At 25.0% G+C, this 22,587-nt stretch overlaps 1 long non-coding RNA gene and 1 pseudogene across 1 annotated transcript; one reads left to right on the top strand and one right to left on the bottom strand.

The window, feature by feature from the left end:
- The first annotated feature begins 2,557 nt into the window (after positions 1 to 2,557).
- On the top strand, positions 2,558 to 5,956 carry LOC110606132 (annotated as a pseudogene).
- Positions 5,957 to 7,193: 1,237 nt separating this feature from the next.
- On the bottom strand, positions 7,194 to 8,440 carry LOC110606426. The gene is made up of 2 exons (XR_002486509.2): positions 7,904 to 8,440; positions 7,194 to 7,803 (listed from the first exon to the last, which is right to left on the bottom strand). It is a non-coding gene; the product is annotated as an uncharacterized LOC110606426 (long non-coding RNA).
- Positions 8,441 to 22,587: the final 14,147 nt, after the last annotated feature.

Raw genomic sequence — 22,587 nt, 5'->3', positions numbered from 1 at the left:
AAATGTTTAGTAATAGCATAAGAGATTTTAAATTTTACGTTCCAATTTCATTTCAAAAAGAAAAAATTAAAACTTATATAATATATATATATATAAATAAATAAATAAATTCACGAGTATGCAACGCAGGCTAACAAATATAGAAGTAGTAAAGAGGAGAAACTATGGATTACTAAAGCTATCCTTTAACTTTAATCTAATTTAATAAATAAACATATAAAATAATATTAGCCAAATACATATCTAGACATCTGAATTTTATAGAAAAAAATCTCATAAACACTCTTAATTTTTAAAACGTCTCATTTCCCATTCTATACTCTTAAAAAATATAATTAATTAACTCTCATTTGCCCACTCAGCGTATGCAAATCAGTGTTAAAAATGAATGTATACGCTAAAAAAAAATAAGAAGAGTGAAAAGTTTTAATTAACGCCGATATAAAAAAAAATTTCCGTTACTTTTTCTTCTTCTCAAAATTTTTTATTATTATTCTTTCTTCCTTCTCTTTCTTGGTCCATTTCTCACAAATTTTGAGACTCACAATTTGTGCTTCTCGTGCCTTGTTAATAACTTATACTCGGTGATCCATGATAGATCTAAATATGCACAACCCTTCCTCTTGCATCTTCTTAATGACATCAAGGATATAATTTGAAATGTTCAGTTTTAAAAGTAAAGAAGTTTTAAAAGTAAAGAATTGATATGTTAAATAAGTTAAATTCAATTATTAAAATATAATTTATCTTTTTTTATATGGAGACCAGTGAGTTAATAGAGAAAAATTGAGATAGGTAGCCCCACAAATTTTCTTTGTCTAATCAATGTTGGACGGGATTGAATAATTTTTTAACATATATATTTTTATATTATTAATTATTTTATTTATAAATATTTTATTGTGAATATTTAGTATTTTTTTAACATATATATTTATTATGAATCACGTGTTAAATACTCATATAAGATTATGTACGGTTTTTATTTTTTATTTCTGAGTCGAACTAAAAAACAATATCAAATTATATCATACTCGAAAAAAAGGAATATTTTAAAAATTATTATTTAATTTATATATTATAAAAAAATTATTAATTAACCTTTAAGTTTTAAAAAATATACTAAAAATTTATTAATTAATTTTTCTAATAATTTTAATTTTTAAGTATTAAAAAATTAATTATGATGCTTTTAATATATAAAAACTAATTAATAAATATTTTATAAGATCAATGATCAAGTAATAGATTTTTTCAAATTATAAAAATTAAATAAAAAAAATAATTAACAATTAAAATTAATAAAAATATTAATATTAAAAATATTTTAATATATTTTTTAAAATTAAAAAATTAATTAATAAATTTTCTATCGTAATACAAAATTAAATGATATATTATATATATGCTTAGTGTTTATTAGTCTGCAAATTTTGAAGAGGGCATATTAAAGTTTTCTCATTTTAGAAATTGATATTGATACCATTTTCATTTTGAAGATTTGCTTTATCACCGTCCAATTCATATATGCTTTTTAATCGTTAAAATTTTTCTGGTTATAAAATTATAGTATTTGTCCTCTCAACCAACTTGCATTAACAAAATCTTTCAACAAAAAGTGGCGTGATAATGATGGAACTGTTTAATAAAAAGTGGCGTGATAATGATGGAACTGTTTAGTTCATGGATGAGTATTTAATCGATTTAATTTAAAATTAAATTAAAATAAATAAATTAAAAATTAAAATTTTAATATTTATAAAAATTAAATTAAATTAAATTAAATCGATTAATTCAATTTGATTCAATTTAGTATAAATTTTTTTATTTTATTTTTAATATTTTAAAATTTAATTAAAATATTTTAATTTTAATATAATTTAATTTCTATATTATTATTGAAAATACTATACTATTATTACTAATCGGTTTAATTTAATATTTTAATTTTTTTATTATTAAAATCGAACCGAATTAAAATAATTAAAATTTTTAAAATTAAAAATTGAATCGAACCGAAATAAATAAAAAATTGAACTGAATTTTTAAATTAATTCAATTCGATCGATTTTTTTAATTTAAACCGAATTCTGCTATAGAAATAGGAAAATAGAAATTGGGTACATGGGTTTACATGAAAACAGAAGTTGAGTTACCTGACTTGCTTTAATAAAAATAGAAATTGGAACTGTTTAAGGACCACACCTTTTAATGGCTCATTTCTAAAATAAGGACCACACATTCTAATTTCATCTTATGTTTTAGAGAGATAACTTTTTTTTTTTCATTTCTAAAAAAGCATGAATCCCAAGCATGATCTATGAGTGAATGACAATGAAGACATTGTGAGAAAAATACGAAATTTATAAATTTTAAAAAGCATAAAAATATTTTAATTAAGTAATTTTGAAATAAAGAATAATAAATTTTTTAATATTATAGAGCCTTATAGTAATTTTTATTATTTTTTTATATTTAAAAAACTATCAAAATAACCCTAAATCATTTGAAAATTTTCTTGGAAAAGGGTCGCTCTAGGTTTATTTTACCTTTTAAGTATAAACATGGCCTTTCTTCTCTTTATAAATGTTTAAACATAATTGATAAAACTTTAAATAGATAGGGAACCAGAAAAGCAGAGAACAGAGTTGGACGTTGCCAATACCTCCACAAATCCGTTCTTTGTTTGGCGGTCGATGAATAATATTCTGTCAATAAGAAAGAAACTGCGGCAATGGCATGTGCCTGTACTAGCTATATGTCCACTTTGTTCCTCACATGAGTCTATCTTCCATGTCTTAGGGCAATGTAGCTTTGCATGTCAGGTATGGAATGTTTCTTATTTGTAGTATAACCCTCAATTATTAATTTTACGGAGTGGTTGTAGGCGGTGTTTGGATCTTTTACTGGCAATAATGCAAGAATGGCAGTAACAATTTGCTCGGCTACATGGAATGCTAGAAACAAAATATTTTGGCAAGTTCATCATGATTCACTTGCAAATTATCTGGTTCTTTGGAGACCAGATGATTATTTTAGATTTAATAGATATAGAGGTAATAATTTTAGATTGTATTATTATTATTACACTCGCTCCATAATTAACTGGTTAATTATTATACTTTTTAGAGTTGATTAAAATGTCATGATGTTTTTAAAATACAACTAAATCTATCAGTAAAATGAGAGTATTTGGAATTACAAAAGTAGCCTTAGTACTCTTATAAACGAAGGTTCCATCAAAGGAATCTTGCTCACTACATGTTTGTGAAAAGTCCTTTGGCTTCTTGATACTGGTATGATGTTTATTCTTCCTCCTCTCTATCCTCTTGGTCTTGGTCTTGGTCTTGGCTTTTTGGGTTTCGGTTAGTAATGGAGTTATTTTCGATGAAAGTTCGGAATATAATTGATCAAATAGCAAATGAATGTATCATGGTGGTTCTAGTATTTCATTTATTTTCTGCCTGTGTTGTTGAATTATGTCTTTTTATATTTTGATGCATTCACACTTCAGTGCAGGGAAAGAGAAAGGCAAAGAGGAACTCCTCTGCCCATTGCTTGAGAAGTGGTTACAATTGTTGGAAAAGGGATTAAAACAAAGGTTTTGAGAGTAAAACTTCCAAGGAGATATCTACTGGGTTAACTAACATGCTTGTCGCTTCCTCCTGTGTTTTGTTATTGGTAATGTTTGCATCAGCTGGAGCAGCCACAGATTGCCCTAAAAACTGCAATCCAGATGGACCACTTGTCCGGTTTCCCTTCCGTCTTAAAAATAGCCACTCTTATTGTGGCTATCCTGGTTTTGAGATATCTTGCAGCAGCAACAATGAGACTGTGCTAGAGCTGCCAGGATCAGTGAAGCTTTTTGTGTCCATGATTGATTACAAGGCACAAAAGCTTCATGCCTATGACCCTAATGGTTGCCTTCCCAAGTATCTTCCTCTCATTAATTTATCAGCTTCCCCATTCCTGTTTAAATATAAGCAGTTACAAGACTTTACAGTTTTTGATTGTTCCATAGAACCACCTTGGACTGGGGAACTATACAATATTTCATGCATCAGTAATTATGATGCTGAACATAATGTTATTGCTTTCCATTCTCATAGTTCAATAAACAACCCCTTTTCGCCCTCCTTGTTGTCTTGCACCAAGCTGTATAACGTTTCTTTAGTCCCGCATCAAATGCTCTATCCAAATGGAAATCTTATTTTCAATTGGATCAGACCAAATTGTACAAACTGCCAGGCAGAAGGAAAGTTATGCAAGTTGAAGCAGAATAGTTCTCAACCTGAAATTGAGTGCTCAGATATCTCCAAACAACATAGAGGTGTCTATCATATATTCTGACTCTTGTTTTTTTAAGAAAAAATAAAAATGGATAATTTGTTGATATCTACAATTTTCAAACTTTTCATACAACACAGTTTCTTCCAAATTATCCAAATATACTCGCCGCTGGTTGCTAGCTAATAATGTCATTTTTTTTTGCAGGTGCAACAATGAGAAAGAAAGTCATAGTCATAGGTAAAATTTTCTTATGTTCACTTCTCGGTTGTTAAACAAATAAAGAGAATATTAACTATGATTGTTCATCTTGCAGGTACAACCCTTGGTTTATTTTTCCTTAGTATTTCTCTCTACTATGTGCGTAGATCAGATGAATCTGAAAAAAGAATCAAAGAATTTTTAGAGGATTACAAAGCTCTCAAGCCCACAAGGTATACTTATGCCGATATTAAAAGAATTACAGACCAATTCAAGGACTTCTTGGGTGAAGGATCTTATGGAAAAGTATTCAAAGGAAAGTTATCCAGTGAAATTCTAGTAGCTGTCAAAGTACTCCACGGTACCAAATGGGGAAGAGTTTATAAATGAAGTAGGCATAATGGGTAGAATCCACCATGCTAATATAGCTCGCTTGGTTGGTTTTTGTGCCGATGGATTTAAACGAGCTCTAGTTTATGAGTACTTACCAAAAAGTTCACTTCAAAGTTTCATCTCTTCAGCAGACGACAATAATAATTTTCTGGGTTGGAAGAAGCTGCAAGATATTGCCCTTAGCGTAGCAAAAGGGATTGAGTATCTTCACCAAGGATGTGATGAACGAATCCTACACTTTGATATCAAGCCACATAATATCCTTCTTGATGACACTCTGAATCCAAAAATCACAGATTTTGGCATGGCTAAGTTGTGTTCCAAGGATCAAAGCACAGTTTCCATGTCAGTAGCGAGGGGCACCATGGGATATATTGCACCTGAAGTGTACTCCAGTAGGCAATGTGTCCCATAAATCAGACGTTTACAGCTTTGGAGTATTAGTGCTTGAAATGGTTGGGGGGAGGAAGAATTTTGAAGTTACGACAGAGAATGCTTGCCAGATCTACTTTCCAGAATGGATTTATAATCTCTTAGAGCGAGGAGAAGACCTGAGAATCCATATTGTAGACGAGGGAGATGCAAACATCGCAAAGATACTTGCGACTGTGGGGCTCTGGTGCATTCAATGGCATCCAGTCTTGCGTCCTTCCATGAAAGTAGTTGTTCAAATGTTGCAAGGAGCAGAAGATTTAACCATTCCTTCCAATCCTTTTGCCTCTTCATCCACAAGTACAGAAACAACAAATGCAAGATTAGCTAGAAGACGCCCAACTCAGAAATTAGAGATAATTTCTGAGTTAGAATGATTTGTATTTCAGTATATATAAGACTTCATGAAGAATGAGAAACTGTGAGAAATATATTGTGCCGGTGTGTCTATAGTAACTATGGCACCATTTGTAATTTGACTCGTATAGGTCTAATTCTTTAGTATGATAGAAAATGACTAAGAGAAAAATAGACATGAACAGTAGCTTCGATGTCTAAGATCCATATCTTAGTTTGCAAAAAACACAAAAAATTAAGAAAATTACCTAGAAATTAGAGCAAGAAGTAGTGAGATGAAGAGAATCTGTGGCTGTGGATGTGTTTACTTGATTTATAGTGTATGTCTTGTTTAGATTTGATTGACTGACTTATTGACTGACTTACTGGTTGAATCAAAGCAAGTAAGCATTAGTATTGATCTTGAGTGAAATAAAGATTTGAGGAATCAAGGTTGCCTTGATTGATATCAACAATGCAGATAAATTAGTTGTCTCGATATTATTAATACTAGCATTGCTGGAGCTATTTCTAAACTTATAATCAAGTGGAAACCCATGTTTTCTATAGTAAGTCTCCTCTGTACGTCTTGATTTCCCATAGAAAGTATAGATCTTGGTATTATTCTGAGTATTGTATCTTTTGTTGACTTGAAAAGAAGGTGTATGAGTATCTCGTCTATGATAAGATCTTTAAAACATTTATTCGTTAGATTTGGCAATCAATGGCTTAGGTTCTGGGATTACACTAAGAAATAATTGTCTTTCTTGTTGTACCACAAGAGTAAAAACTTTGTTTATTGAAGGCAGTGGATCCATCATCATGATTTGCGATGTTAAACTGATCATTGAGACCTTTTAAAAATCTTAGGACATAATCATTTTCTCTATAAGTTTTCACAGTTGCAATTGCACCACAGCTGCATGACGGATTACATGTGTACCGAGATATAGGTCTGAAATTGATTAATTCATCCCACAAGGTTTTTAGATGGGTGAAGTAGACTGTAACAGATAAATATGTCTGTTTGAGACTATAAACCTGTCCCTGTAAATCAGAGATACCTGAGAGAATTGATCTTGAAGGTCTTTCTAGGCATCTGCTGCAATATCGATCCAAATAATATTCTGTGTAATTGACTATGATAAAGATTTCGTGATCTAAAATAGAACCATATTATTACACATTTCCCATGCTGCAAACATCTGATATGTGGCTTCTAGCATCTTTAAAGATCCATCAATGAACTTTATCTTGTTCTTAGATTGTAAGGCTATTTTCATATCTCTGTACCAAGAATGGTAATTTGGTCTCGAGAGAGCAGACGACACAAGAATCAAGATAGGATTTTCGTTTGAATGTAAAAAATATGGATTTGAAGGATTAGTGAGATAATCTATTGTTTGGTTTTGAGACTGATTCAAAAATCGCATATTTTGATTTACCATGAATGCAGTTGGAAGCAAGAAGAAGAAAAAGAAAAAAAAAAATGTTATTATTCTAATACCATGTTACAAAAGGAAACTTGACTGAAATAGAAAGACTAAGGCAAAACAAGCTTGATTATTTTATTTGAGTAAAATGTGTTTATATACAGTTCTATCGAGTATTCTAGAAGGAAGTATGTATCATAATGTACAGCTGTTGCTACAACAAAAAAATGTGAGTTCAGAGAGAGAAGAAGAGATAAAATTCTAGAATATCTGACCGATTTCAATCCGTTCATTTTAGAATAGTTATCCGATCTGGTCATCTTGGAATGATCGTCTGGTCGTCCATTGATTCTAATCCAGTCATTTTAGAATAGTTGTCCGACTTGGTCATCTTGGAGTGGTAGTCCGATCTGGTCTATTGGAGTGGTCGTCCAACCTGATCTTCTGACCTGGTCGCCTATCTTTGGCTGATCGTCCAACCAGGTCTATTGGAGTGGTCGTCCAACCTAGTCTTCTAAGCTGGTCGTCTGTCTTCAGGTGGTCGTCTGATTTGAAATTCTGGAATAGTCATTCGATCTGTCTAACCTTAGGAATGGTCATTTCTACCTGTTCGACTTTCATCTGACCTTGGGTGGCCACCCGACTTCTAGAATGGTCGTCTGACCTTTTATTTATCACGTAACACTGAACAATAATGTATCTCGACTCTCGTCTCCATCGCCTGCGATGCCAAACCCAAAAATGATAGCAACTGAAATGACTTTATGAAAGGCCATGGCAACAATAGGAAAACCAGCAGAAATTAAAGAAAATAAACATACATCACCAAAAGCCCAAGATCTAAAAATCGAAGAAAGATAATAGAGCAACTCTAGCAAATCAAGAAACCAAAGGAGATGGCGAAGCAAACATCAGCCGATCATCGGCCTATGGGAGCATAACCCACTAGATTTAATAAGGCGATCCTGAGGTGCAAACACCATGAAGTTAGAAACCTCCCGGAAAAGTAAAGTAGAAGCCATTGAACCTCATGCACAAATAGATCAAGAAATTAAGCCCCTCATCGCTGAGCACCATAAATCTGCAAAAGGAACAAAATAAAAATAAAACCACACCAAAATTTCATTATTCTCCCTTAGTGAGGGGAAGAATGAAAATGATTCCCTTGCCCGAAAGCAAGGGGAAAAAAAACTAAAACAAAAGAAGAGAAACCAAAAGGAACACAAGAACTATAAAAACGTTGATCAACACCTATGGTGGCACCGATCCACCTCCTGCACTATTCTCTTTCCTTTTTCTCTTTCTCTTTCTATTTCTACTCTTTATAGAGAGCTTTCAATTCTCCCTCTGTAGTCTATTTCTTGTGTGTCAAAAATTGGTATGACTTTTGTTAGAAAAAAACGTTAAATATAAACTCATTGTATAATTCAATTATTAAAATATAGATATAATTATTTAATTATGAGTTTGATTTTGAGATCATTGCTCAATAATTTATTGTTTTTTTAATTTTTTAATTTTGTCATATGTAATTCACACAAATTAACTTTCCAATTTTTTAATTTTATCATATGTAATTCACACGAATCTCTTATAATTGAAATTCGAGTATTTATATTTATAAAAAAATTGACACAAATATTTCTTAATTTTTAATTTTATTGTATACTGTGATTCTTCGTTCTTTTTTTTCATTTTCAACTATGATAAAAATTCATTCTAATATCTTTAGAGTAATTTTTTTTCATTTTCAACTATAATAAAAATTCATTGTAATACCTTTAGGGTAAATTATTATTCGTTTATGAGTTTTATCATCGTGTATATAATTTTTTATTAGGGATGTTTATAATTTAGTCTCTGAATATTGCCATTATTAACAAGTCAGTCTCTATATTTTTAGAAACCTATTAAAATGTTCCTATCTTTTCTTTCCGTCAACGAAATAATCCTTCCGTCCTTTTTTCCGTTAAAATTAGATAAATGAGGAGAGAGAAAATTTTTAAAATCCAATTTTACCCTCAAATAAAACCTCTTATTTAGTTCTTGGATATTGTTATTATTAACAAGTCAGTCCCTACATTTTCAAAAATCTATTAAAACATTTTTATCTTTTTTTATATCTATTAAAATGTTCTTATTGTTTCTTTCCGTCAATGAAATAGTCCCTATCTTTTCTCATATCTATTAAAACGTCCTTATCATTTTTTTTCGTCAAAGAAATAGTCATTCCGTTCTCTTTTCCATTAAAATTAGATAAAAGAGGAGAGAGAAAATTTTAAAAATCCAATTTTACCCTCAAATAAAACCTCTTATTTAATTCTTGGATATTGCTATTATTAACAAGTCAGTCCCTATATTTTCAAAAATCTATTAAAACGTTTTTATCTTTTTTCATATCTATTAAAACGTCCTTATCGTTTCTTTCTGTCAATGAAATAGTCCCTATCTTTTCTTATATCTATTAAAACGTTCTTATCGTTTCTTTCCGTCAACGAAATAGTCCCTCATCATCGTTTCTTTCCGTCAACGAAATCGTCTCTCCCTATATTTTCAGAAATCTATTAAAACGTTCTTATCTTTTTTCATATATATTAAAACGTCATTGTCATTTCTTTTTGTCAACGAAATAGTCCCTATCTTTTCTCACATCTATTAAAACGTTCTTATCGTTTCTTTCCGTCAACGAAATAGTCTCTCTTCTTCCTCATTCTCCTCCTCAAAAAAGAAGAAGAAGATGATGATGATGAAGGAGAAGAAGAAGAAGAAAAAGAAGAAAACGAAGAAGAAGAAGAAGGAGGAGAAGAAGGAGAAGAAAAAGAAGAAGAAGAAGAAGCAGAAGCAGAAGAAGCAGAAGCAGAAGAAGAAGAAGCAGAAGCAGAAGAAGAAGCAGAAGCAGAAGTAGAAGAACGAGGAATAATTGATGAAGAAGAAAAAGGAGGAAGAGGAGGAAAAGAAGGGGGTAATTTGGTCTTTTACTATAGTTTTAACGGCAAAAATATACGGAAGGACTATTTCGTTGACGGAGAAAAAAGATAAGGACGTTTTAATAGGTTTCTAAAAATAGCTAGAGTGACTGACTTATTAATAATGGCAATACTCATGGACTAAATTGTAAATCTCTTTTTTTATTATTATTTTTTATTATTATTAAATTTTTTTTCTTTTTATAAACAGTCAAATTAATAAAAACAACTAAAAATAAAAGTGCATGGAAAAGTAAAATTTAAATATGTTCTCATAAAACTAAGGAAAAAGAGTATTTAAGACTCTCACACCCAATGCTATTGTACTGAATTGACTACTATTGCTAATTATTGTGACTTCATATTATTTTATGAGTAGTCCTATCATCACATAATCACTAACTCATGCATAAATTTTTTAATTTATGGTGAGTCTATTAAATTTGAAACAGATTTAATTCAATTTAAAAATTAATTTTAACGAGTGTTTAAAACTCATATACAGGTAAATCACCCTATTTTAAATTGATTTAGGATTTCACGTCAATAATATAAAAATAAAAAAAATAATTTATTAGTAGAAAAATTCTAAAGATAAAAAATATAATTTGTTATTAGAAAAATTCTAAATTGAAATCTAATTTCAATTGACTAAATTTAATGATTGCATAATGTTATTAAATTTCGACCTACAAAAGTCTTAATATTTTATTTTTTATAATCAATATATGATTTTTAATCTTTAAAATGTCTACTAATTTTATTTTTAAAACGTAAACTTTTATCAAAATGTAATGAAAGTAATAGTATGTGTAATGTAATTCATATTTTCTGTCGAAATTAAATTGTCATATTTTTTATAAAAGTATTAATTATAAATTTTTTTTTTTTTTTAGATATATAAGGAGACTATCAATTAAATTTTATTTAGCATCAAGTTTTACAGTAATTTATATTATTTTAATATAGTTAAAATAATAATATTAAAGATTTATCGAGTGTTATTAAAAATAATATTTTATAACATTGATTTATCATTATCAGAATAATTATCAACAACTGTTAGCAGGTAATTCGTTTCCAACCCTACTGTAAATGATTTTGTTGATCTTTTTCATTTTTTTTTACTGTCATTTCGAGCTCATCCCAGAACTAAATCAGATTTCCTAAATGTTCAATTTCGTCTGTGTTGATTATGATAATTAGTCTAAGTTGTTTTCATTTTTTAAAATTCATTTAAAATTTTGTAATTAAAATTTAATTTGTCTAAAAAATTTAAACTCCAAAACTTTAGGGATAATTTTTTTTATTTAGATCAAAAATCAAAAAGTTCACTTTTGTAGTTTTTAAATTAAATCTCTTTTATTTTTAATTTAGGCTAAAAATTAACTAGCGGATCATGAAAGTTATTAATTTCCTCAATGCTTTAGTTTGTTTTGTCAATTAATGGGATTTCGTTTTATAGAAATTAATTAATGCACTCTCGCACCATAAAAATAATTTAGTAAAATACTTAATAAATAAAATTTAAAAAATCATTAATCGATATATTTATTTAAAAAATTTTCAAAATATTTTAATATATTTTTAAAATAAAGCATCGATTAATAAATTTTTTTATATCATAGCAACTGAATAATAAATTTTCTAAAATAATTTATAACATAATTTATGAGATTTAATAAAACTCATAACTTAATGGCTACTATTTGAATGAGAAATAATTTATTTTTTAATGTTTCATTTTGTTAATAAAATAATTATTCTGTTAAAATTTAGCATCCGATTATAATAATCTAATCCTTCAAATTTTATTGTTTATAATAATTTAGTCCCTTTAACTTTAATAATTTATAATAACTTATTCCCTTTAATTTGAACTTACTTTTTCAATTTACAGTTGAATAACTATAAGTTTAACATAATAACTATTTTGTTAACAAAATAAAAATTTAAGGACTAAATTGTTTACTATTAAAACATAGAAACTATATTATAGATTTTACTAAAATTTAAGGACTATATTATAAATTACTCAATTCTCTAAAAACAAAAGGTTCATAATTTGAATGAGGAACAAAAGTATGAGTGTAGGCCAAAGAAGGCTGTGAAATGTTTGTTTACTTACATATTTTTGTTTTGAGTAAATTACAATTTAATTTCTAAATTTTAACATAATTAACAGATTAATTTTTATAGTTTTAAAATCGAATATTTAAATTTTTTTATAATTAATCCGTCCTAATTAGAAATCTCTCCATCCATTCTTACTGATAAAAGTGTTAAAATGTCTTTATTATTTTTTTAAAATAAATAAACTACACTTGAATTCTTAAATTTTAGCATAATTAATAAATCAGTTCCTATATTTTTAAAAGTATATATTTAAATATTTCTATAATAAGTCCGTCCTCATCTATTATAATTTAAATATTTTAATCTTTCATTTATTTATTTGAATTAACTTTTATCTATAATATATCATTTAACTAATTTTTTAACACTTTTTATTCTTCAATTTCTCTCATTAAAATATTTCAATACTTACAATTTTAAAATTTTTAAAAAATACTTATAAATTCAGCTATTTTTAAATGGTACTAAATAATCTTTAAAAATATTGTAAATTTTTATGAATAGTATTATAGGAAGAAATTATGTTTTTTAAAAAAAATTGACTATTCATTAATTTTAAACTAATATCTAGAATAGATGGAAAAACTGTAATTTTAGACGGATTAAATACATAGGGAATTAAGAATTTAGTTTTAAAAATATAAAGACCGACTCATCAATTATACTAAAATATAGAGACTAAAGTTTAATTTATACAATATAAAAGTATTGTATATATTGAAAAAAATTTAAGTGTTTACGAAGTTATTTTAGATATTTGATATGTTTATTTTCTTTTTAATCGATTACTAATCGTGATTACTAATCGTAATTATAAATGGAAGGTATTTCAATTTAGATAAATTAATTATATAGAGATTTAAATGTTTAATTTTTAAAATATAAAAATTAATTAATTATTATATTAAAATTCAAAAATTAAAATATAATTTGCCATATTTTTATAGCATATGGACCCAAATTGGACCTCAATTTCAAATAAAAAGAGCAACTTTAGGGAGGTTTTAATTATTCGGTTGACAACATTATTAAGGTTTTAAAATTGTTGGTTTTAGTTATGATTACTGAGTTTTGGTCTATAAAATTAACAACCAATTCTATCAATGAAATTAGTTTGTTGGTCTTTCAATTTTTAATTTGAGTATGTTAGGTTTACTTTCACTCACTTTTCCTTTCTGCACATGCATCACCTTTTTAAAAAATATATATTCATTAAATATATACTCACGTCTCTATATTAATTAAAATTAATATTGATTTTTTTTTTCTCGAGTTCCATCCACATTTGGAATTGTATTCAGATTTAATAAAAAAATATTTATAAAAGAGGAGTGATGAAATCCCAGTTGCATGCTGCAACCATGAAAGCTAAGGAAATGTTAATGCAGATGTAACTGTTTGTTGGTGAAGAAAACAATTGTCTTAGGAGTTTTGTGCCATGCCTCACATGGGAATCATTATTAGGACCCATTACTTCTCAATTTTAAAAGGAAGTACATAATTTAACATTGGTGTTAAATCTTCGCATCTCATTCTAATTATTTAATTACATTTTTATAAAATATTTTTATTTTTAATATTACAGCTGCAGTACATTATTATAAAAGTTCAAGTCCGAACTACTACTTATTAACAAAGTTATATTTAATTTTTTTTATTTAATTTATTATTATTTTTTTAATGATTTTGTAATATATTTTTAAAGGTAAATAAAAATTATTTAATTAATTTATATATTTATTATTAATTTTTATATATAATGTAATATTATAAAGTGTTTGTCATTATTAAACAATCCAATATAAAGCCATTCAATCACATTCTTCCCTCTTTTTCAACAATAAAGATGCTTTCAACTGTGGAGCTTTTTTTTTTTTTTTCCTCAATCATGTAGAATGAAGGTTTTGCCTTTATCCGTTCAAAATCCAATCTTAAATTCTTATCTATTCGCAGAAAATAACTTATGTTTTAAAAATATTTTTTTTAAAAATATTTTTATGGAAAATATTTTGAATAAAAAATATTTTCTAATAAAAAAAATTTATATTTCATTATTTAATTTTAATTTAAAAAATAAAATATATCAATAAATATATAAATAGAGATCTTAATAAGATATTTAACGTGTAAAAAACTAATGTATTCTTTTAAAAAGAAAAAAATCATTTTTTTTTTAAAATAACTTCAAATTTTCAAAATATTTTTCAATGAGTGAATTTTTTAAATGCTTCAAACGTTAGAAAATATAAATATTATTTTTCAATAAAATATTTTTTATGAAATAAATGAAAACTTAATATATTTTTTTGTTTTTAATTAAAAAAATATATATTATTTTATATATAAATAGAAATTTTATTATGTTCTTTAACTAAATATAGATTTTCACTATAATTAATAATTAAAATATATTACCAACAAAGATGAGATAAAAAAGAAAAGTCATCTACAAAAATAAGAAAGATTTCATCTTAGTCCTCGATTTAGTTTATGAAAAATATTTTTTTATATTTTTTAGCATTTTAACACTTCAAAATTTTAGTTAATAAAAAAATATTTTTTAATTAAAATAAAAAATAAATTATTTTTTTAAAAAATAACTCACTCCTTTAAAAAAAGAAAAAATTATTTTTCAAGCCTTAAAATCTTTATTAACATCTCTATATAAATTTGTTAATGAATTTTATTTTTAAATTAAAATTAAATGATAAAAAATAAATTATCTCCTCTAAAAATATCTTTTATAAAAAAAAATATTTTTTAAATACGATTTATTTTTACAAATAGAACGAATGTTTAGAGAAAATATGATTAGTAAAAGCAAACATAATTCTAATGGATTAATTTTTTTTATACACAGTGGATATAGATAATCATTGTAGGAAAAATCAACTTAAGTATATTTTTGACATTAGATACATGGATTTAAACTAATCAATTGGAATCGTTAATTTCAAACTAGAATCGACCCGATTCAAAAATCTTTTCTTTTTCAAAAAAAAAAAATTATTAATTGGTTTAATTTCCTGTAATTTTTTATTGTAAAAAGTAAATAAAAAATAATGTATTATAAATCTAGAAGTTCATAAATTTATATATTTTAATGTAAAAAATATTAATATTACTATCAATGTAAAATAATTTCTAACAAAAGTCGAATCAGAATCGAATTCAAACAGTTTTGAAGCATAACCTTTGTTAACTGAACTCATTATCAACTGAAACTGATTCAAACTGTGAAGGCTAATGAACAAACGGCTCTCATTTGAAACCGAACCTAAATTGATCTATGGCTAGGTCTACATCAGAGCTCATATAAACATAAGTGCATGATAGATGAAGCCACCAACCAAGCAACCAACCCAGGAGGTTGATTAGCTAACAAAGGTACACTACAGGATCTATCTAGGGCTGCTTTCTTTATATACAAGCTTGAAGATCAGAATGATGGAGGCAAAAAGCAAGTAAAAAAGAAATGGTTTGATTTGGTATGGAGTCATTTTCAGCCTGTCTATTTTCTTTAGCTGGAATCATTCCATTTAAGTTTGATTTTTTACTCAATACAAAAATTCATCTTGTCTTGTTGTACCAAATAAAATAAAAATTCTATGTTGTCATGATGAGGAAATCCAAAGAATTTAAGGCAATTTGACTTTACATGGTGAATCCATCTTTATCTCTATCAATGGTATGTATATATTATTATTTTCATTTAATTAGATAACTAACTTTAATATAAATTTCCATCATGATATTATTATACAGTAATAAAATGAAAAATAGTTTTAAAAATTTTATAGAAATATCAGATTATTAATAAAAAAAATATTTTTTTATATAAATATTAATTAAAACATATAAACTGAAGAAATTTAAATTTTATTTAAATAATAATAATTAAATTTGATATAAATTAAAATAAATTTTAATCAAAATTAAGATAAATTCAACTGTTCAAAAATTTTAAACGTGTAGATTCGAGTTATATAAAACGTTTTTCACGGATGACATGGCCATCCCTCGAACATATGCAACAGCCAAGTTAAACGTGTTATTTCATGTAAAGACAAAAGAGCGGCTGAGGCTGACCACATGGGAAGCTTGTTCCCTGCAAATAGCCGGCTGCCTCGCTATGGTTTTTTTTTTTTTTACTCACACAATTATATGTATTGTATAACCGTTAAAAACACGATAAAAATTATAAAATATAGACTAGTATTGAATAACTGGCCATAATTTAATCATGAACTAGAATATTTTTTAAATAAAATTTAGTAATTAGATCAGTAACTCTATTATTTTACCAATATACAAATTTAAATGAAAAATTAGAACATTGAAACTGTAAAGCCATAATAGCAATAATAATCATAATACTTAAAGATTTTTATCAAAAATCCGTAATAATAATAATAATAATTATAATATTTTAAATAAATAAAAAATTCACTTATCTTCATATATAATTAATAGTTAAAAAATTAATTTTCATATACGCATGTATTTTTCTTAATCTCTCTGTATATATATATCTAATTTTTAGATATCAACATATACCGATCATGAGCAGCCTTAGCCACTCCTATTCACTAAAGTCTTTTAGCTCACTAGATTCTGTTATACATTTCATTTTGCGCTATGTTTAGGTAAGATTGTGAGCGAAAAGAGAAAATACATTTTTAATGTATTTAAATAAGAGCTAGAAAATATTTTATTTTTCATTTACATTATAAATTTTTCTCTTTCATATTTTGTATTTTCTCTTATAAATATTTTTCTTCCTCTTCTTATTTTTCCCTCACCCAAACAAAGAGATTTGGATGACCCACTTTATTTTGCACATGTTATTTTCTTTTTTTTTCTCCTTTTTCTATTTATCCAAACAAGCTATCGAAATGGAGAGTAATTTTAGTATGTAAGTGTTATATATTTTATTCACATTAATAATCAATATACAATTATTATATAACGATCGCATGTAATAATTTTATTTATAGATAAAATTACCAATTAGGTGGATGCACTTTCTTATATTGATTATTTTTTTTTATTTTTAAAAATAATAAATTTAATTAACTAAAATGAGAATATACAAAATTAAAGAGATTAGATACAATAAACAGGTGAGAGGCTCAAATTATAGAAGTACTAAATTTTAAGGGATCAAATCTTCGTATTGACAATAAATACATCTCTAAGATATCATCCTCAACTCTCCTTAAACCTTCCAAAGAACTGAAAATCATATTTATAATCGAATAGAATAAATAAATCTTCGCATAATAATACTTATGCAACAGTGCTAGTAACATCCTCGCTATAAACTATAACCAGCAAAAAAATAAAAGAACAAAATATATATAAACACTAATTCAATAAGGGAGGAGGGTAAAAATCCACATCGGATTAAAGAGACCGATAAGATATCAAGAAAAAAAAAAGTTTTTTAAATTTAGAGTGCAGAGTAAAAGATCTAATAGAGAGATATTAACTTTTTTTTTTCTCTCTCTCTGATAGTTACATCTATTATGCTTTTCTAAGCTCACTTGGAATAAGAAGCGAAAGGAAGGTTTCTAAAGTAATGTGAAAAAGATTGATATCAAATAGTTTACAAATTTTGCATGCTTAACGGTAAAAAAAAAAAAAAAAAACAATTCATATGTTAGACTATAATTAGTTGATATCATATAAGCCTTGGTTGTTTATTATTATTAAGAAATTTATTTAATATTTAATTGTTTTGAACAAATGCATTTTTAAAATTAAATAATCTTTTCGACCACAAAAATAATTTAAGACAATAGTTATAAATTATTATTTTATATATTTAAAATATATAATCATTACGTTAATAATAACCGTTTGAAAATCGCTTGCTGGAAAGTGTACAATTATGGTTTAATTATTTTTTTGGCAGATAAAAAATACTATTAAAATTATAATTTTATTAAATATAAAATATATTTTTTATTAAAATATAGTAACAAAATAATTTTTTTGTATCATTTTAAATCGCATTAAATTGTTATTTTAATAATATTAAGGTAATAATTTCATAATTATTATTAAGTGATGATCTGAGATAAAAAAAAAAAAAAAAGGATTTACAATGATTGGGTCTGCCCGGATGAGGGGAATGTGTCATCTCCTCTTTATTCCTTTCTTTTTGCCTGCTAGTGATGTCTAATGGCCTCTCTGTTACAATGTCACTTGTTTCTGTCATGCAGGTCCGTACGTACGAAACTGTCAGATGTCCTCTCCATGGCAAACGACCATTTAATTCTCCCGGCGCGTGCAGATAAGGCTGCAAGGTGATTGGACCGGCTGTTCTTTCTCCTGTCACGTCCTGGGTCGGGCTTGGTGTGAAAGGGCTGGGGTCCGCGAGAGGCCCGTCCTCCTGGCTGGGGGTTCAGGTCGGCTCATAAAGGAGACGCCAGAACCTTTGGATCAGGGCCACTATCATGGGCTAAGCCTCATACCGAGGTGGTGAGGTGAGGCCCAACGGTCATCACTAAGATATCGTTACTTAAATTTTAAAATATAATAGTCTCTATAAATATTTATTCGAAAAGAGGATTTTTAGTGATGGAAAGTTTTTGAGATTTAAAATACCAATTTCATATTTAAAATTATATGAGTTTTTTTAAAGTAAAATTTTGAGAAACCTTCTGAATCTAATAATTTTGTGTATTTGATAATATTTTCTTTTTAAAATATTTAAATACCTTTAAAAAAATTATGAAAACTTTTAAAACATCATTAAAATACTTCTTTGAAAAAAAAATGAAAATTTTAAGTAAGAGGTTTGTTTAATCTCCCTTGATTAACAAGTCCATTAGTGTTTTGGGCTGTGAAAATGCAAAATTAAGGCAATCTATTCCATATAATTTTTTAATGTTGAGTTACTAACTCAACATTAAGCAATTTTATTAATGGGCGTAAAGCATAAAAATTGAGGACTCATATAAAATCCTTTTAAATTTATTTAAATACACTTATCACCAGATTAAATCTATTTTTAAAAAATTTTAAAATAAAATCTTTAAATTTTAAAAATGTATAAAATAAATTCTTATTTCAAATTCAAATATATAGTTATTTATATTTATATTTTACTTTATTGCTTCATGACTAACATATATATTTATAAGTTTATATTGTTTACTCAGCTGTTAATGGCATAATCAACTGTATGTTTCATCAAATTATAATAAAATTAGTGATATTGACTATGATAGAGACAATAAATCAATTTTAAAGTTTTTTAAACCATTCAATAAAAATTAGTTATTAATTTATTCTAGAATACATCAAACATTCATTATAATATTGCAAATTGAATATAGAAGATAATTGATGATAAGCTCGTGCACTAGAAAAATTTTCACACATCGTTCTAGCTGAGCTCTAATTAGAAGCAAGTTATAATCTAATATTATTTTATTTAGTTTTAAAAGTTTAAGAATTTATTTATCCAATTGAAGATTACATATATATTCTTTAAAGGCATATTTCATTATTTTAAAAAATTTAACGGAGTTTTTATTTTAATGGTTGAAGCATCTATTTAGATTTAAAAAATTAAATATTTATGAGTTTTTGAAAAATTAGAAAAGAAAAATTTACTAATTAATATTTTCCTAAAATATAAATTTATAATGAGATTCAAATAATGAATTTATAATTTAAATTTATATAAATAGGATATTGCTAATAATTTTCAATTAAAAAAATAGTATATTTAATAACAAAAATTAATAGATTTAATAACTTATAAAGAATATTTAAAAAAATTATAATTAATATTTAAAAAAATTATAAGTTTTTTTAAAATTATAAAGACTAAATAATAAAATATTTAATAATTAAAATTAATAGAAAGACTAATTAATATTTTTTTTTAAATAAAAAAATTAATTAATAAATTTTACAGGAGACTAAATAATAAAAAAAAATTAAGTATTCATTGCATAGACGCATTTAGGTATTTTAAAATTTGATTTTTTTGCTTAATTTTTTTAAATATGATATTTTATTTAAGAGTTTTATTTTTTAAAAAATATGATGTATTTTCATTTGTTATATTTTCGAGCATTCTTTTGGTAAAAATAAATTCCTAATTAAAGGGAAAATTGAATTATTATTGATAATAGCTATTTGGGTTTGAAAGTTCCTTTGTACGCTTGAATTTTAAAATTAAAATTTCTCAATTTTAAAAATAATTTATAATACGAATTAATTACGTAAAATATATTAATTGATATATTTGAAAATTTATTTTTGGAAAAGAGAAGAAAACAAAGAAAGTGGTTTTGGGGTTTGAGAAATTAGGAAACAATTACATCTGTCCACTAAACTTTGGTCTTTACACTATTTTTTCAGATAAGAAGGGCTATGCTAGACTTGACAACCATTTCTTTCTTTTATTTTAAGTTTTGATAATTAAGGCCCTACTCTTGAAAACGACTCCGTCTTGACAATTTATATATATATAATATAAAACCTAGGGATTCACGTAGCATAACAGGCAAGAAATTCTTTAATTTTTTTTAATCCACAAAAATCAGTGATTAATTCCCTTTGTTGATTATATGGAGATAAAATTACTATTTAGTATTTATAATTTAGTGGAAAATATTAATTAATCCTTAATTTTTTAAACCGTTAATTATTTAATTCATTTTATAAATTATAAAAATAAAAATAATATTTAATTTAAAATTATTTAGACTAAATACTTATAATTTTTAAATTATAAGTATTAAAAAAATAAAATTCTTAGAATTAAATAGTAAATTTTATATGAAGAATAATATTTTAGTGATTTTACACATTAATTAACAGCAATGAATTGATTAATAGTTTTTAAAAAATAAAAACTAAATAATTAATTATCTAAAAATAATGAATTATTTAATATAATTTTTTATAGAAGTCAAATATATATTACATATACAAATTAAAATTACCCATTGAACGTCTAATTTAAAATTATAATTTATTTAACACTTATATTTATAAAAATTATACTAATTAAAAATAAATTAATATATTATCAATGATTTATCATAAAAATTAAAAATTAACCATAAATAATGTTGATTGCGTTTTAAATTTTATTAACTAAAATTTAATAAATATTAAAATTATTCTCACCTAAGTTTTTTAATTTAATTAAAATTTAAAGTACAATCAATAAAATTTAAAAATGATTAATTTTATTTTTATATAAATCATTAGTAATATAATTAATTTATATTTAATTATTATAATTTTTATAAATTAAATATGAAATAAATCGTGATTTTAATTTACGCATTCATTAAATTAATTTCAATTAATATAAAAATATAAATATATTTTAAATTAAACAAAGTCTTAATATGGATGAATATATAATTAAAATGACGACAAATGATTCATATATCTCATCTAATTAATTTGAAATTAAATTATTATTATTATTAATATTCATTGATAAGAGTTGAGAGTAATAAATAATCAAATCACTATCTTTGCTTTTAATTATTGAGTTGGTGGTGGAGGAAATGATTAGATGCCCATACTTGTATTTATATTCACCTAAAGCTAACATTTGTTTGAGTTTCTCTTTTTTGTTTTTTATTGGAAATGTCTGATATAATTAATCAGTTATACAATGAAAATTTAATTTTTTTTTATTTTAACGTAAAAATAAATATAAAAATTTAAATTTAAAATTAAAATTTCACACGAATTTATATACTTTAATATAATAAAAAATAAATTAAACTATTTTTTATGGTTGAATTTTATTAAAATAGGAGTAATATATCTTTTATAAAAATTTTAAATATTCTTTTTTTAATTAATTTTTAGGATGAATTAAATCTGATTTAATTTTAATATTTATTTTTTTTATTTTAAAATGTATAACAGATTAAAGTTTAATCATACGATAGAGTTACAATGATGGAAATTAGTTATTAATAACGGTCAAATTTAATATTTTTTATGATAAATATATTTTTTATTTATAAATATTTATATGGTAATTGTAATAAAATTTATCTTTTAATTTTTAAATATTAAAAAAATATTGTCTTATTTTATTAATACTGCAGTTTAATTTAGTATCTAAACTACCATATTTTGTCACCATAAAAATATTTAGTCATATGACATCCTTTGTTGATGAAAAATCTTTATTATTATTGTAATCTAAGTTATATAATAAACTTATTTTTTGAAAAAATTATACCAAATTTTAATTAGTATTTAAAAAAAATTATAGTCATTAAGACATCTTCAACATGGAATATGGTATGAAAAATAAGAAATAAAATTTTATAAAAATAAAAAAATATATATAAGAAATATATGAAATGTAATAATTTAATTTATGTCAAAATAATATTTTATAA

The sequence above is a fragment of the Manihot esculenta genome, chromosome 18 (assembly GCF_001659605.2).
Source record: "Manihot esculenta cultivar AM560-2 chromosome 18, M.esculenta_v8, whole genome shotgun sequence".
Classification (NCBI taxonomy): domain Eukaryota; kingdom Viridiplantae; phylum Streptophyta; class Magnoliopsida; order Malpighiales; family Euphorbiaceae; genus Manihot; species Manihot esculenta.
This window is presented reverse-complemented; position numbering and strand designations above follow the sequence as displayed.